The 1,266-nt window shown below is 60.8% G+C and overlaps 1 long non-coding RNA gene across 1 annotated transcript; it reads right to left on the bottom strand.

Annotated features, from left to right (window-relative positions):
* Window positions 1–288: 288 nt before the first annotated feature.
* LOC146421790 (uncharacterized) lies at window positions 289–947 on the bottom strand. Its single transcript, XR_014848465.1, has 2 exons — window positions 832–947; window positions 289–759 (listed from the first exon to the last, which is right to left on the bottom strand). It is a non-coding gene; the product is annotated as an uncharacterized LOC146421790 (long non-coding RNA).
* Window positions 948–1,266: the final 319 nt, after the last annotated feature.

Raw genomic sequence — 1,266 nt, 5'->3', positions numbered from 1 at the left:
CAGTGGCTCTTCCCCGCCCCATAACGACCCCAAATCGGAACATTGGGATGGTTTATAGGGTCTGGTGGCGGCGACAGAGACTAGGGAACAGCAAATTCCTGCCAGAGGGGCAGCAGTGGCTTTTCCCCACCCCATAATGAGCCCAAACCGGAACATTGGGGTGGTTTTTAGGGTCTGGAGGCAGCGACACCGAATAAGGAACACCAAATTCCCAGATCCCCATCTGCCAGCAGTGGCAGATTTTTTTTCTTTTCCCCGCCCCACAACGATCCCAAACCGGAACAGTGGGGCGGTTTACAAGGCCTGGCGGTTTATAAGATCGTGACCTCGCCGCGATCGGGATCAGATCCCAACCTTCCCCCGCAGGTTTGGTCCCTTGGGAAAGGCAGGTGCGAGGTGTGGGAGATCTGGGGGATCTGCGCTGCGCTGTGGGAACATCCGCTGGCTGCGGCGCTGCCGCTTCCCGGAGCAGGCGCGGGGAGCGCCGGGACCTGTTCTACCTGCGCCGCTGGCCGGGAGCGACATTCCTGCCGCGCCTGGGCACTGAGTCACGCGTGGCTCTGCCGCCCCACAGCCGCTCCGGGGTGACTCAGGGCCGCGGGAGGAGGGGAGAGCAGCGCGCCGCCGAGCTGAGCCCGGACACCGCGCGGCCGGCGGGGACACCGCACACCTTCCCGGGAGCGCGGGGCGCCGTGCTGGGGCTGGACCGAGGGGATGAGGACATCCCGAATATCCCGAGGGGTTGAGAATGTCCCAGATCTCTCGAGGGACTGAGGACATCCCAAATATTCAGAGGGGCAGATCTCCCGAGGGGTTGAGGACATCCTAAACCTCCCAAGGGATTGAGGACATCCCAAACCTCCCGAGGGGTTGAGGATATCCCAAATCTCCCGAGGGACTGAGAACATGCCAAATACCCAGACGCGCTGAGGACATCCCAAAACTCCCAGCTCTGGTTCTGGCCGTGCCATCCCGAGGTGCTGAGAAAATCCCAAAACTCCTGGTTCTGGTTCTGGCAACGCCACCCAGAGGTGCTGAGAACATTCCAAATCTCCTGAGGGGCTAAGAAAATCCCAAATCTCCCAGCTCTGGTTCTGGCAGTGCCATCCCGAGGTGCCAATGTCATCCCGAGATGCTGAGAAGATCCCGAATCTCCCAAGAGGCTGAGAAGATCCCAAATCTCCCAGCTCCAGTTCTGGCAGTGCCATCCTCAGGTCCCGATGCCATTCCTGGGTCCCAGTGCCATCCCAAAGCTCCCAGATGAGG

Source organism: Lichenostomus cassidix, unplaced genomic scaffold (genome assembly GCF_008360975.1).
Source record: "Lichenostomus cassidix isolate B80296 unplaced genomic scaffold, HeHo_3.0 HiC_scaffold_835, whole genome shotgun sequence".
NCBI lineage: Eukaryota > Metazoa > Chordata > Aves > Passeriformes > Meliphagidae > Lichenostomus > Lichenostomus cassidix.
Note: the sequence above shows the minus strand (reverse complement) of the source record. Positions and strands in the feature narration are given on the sequence as shown.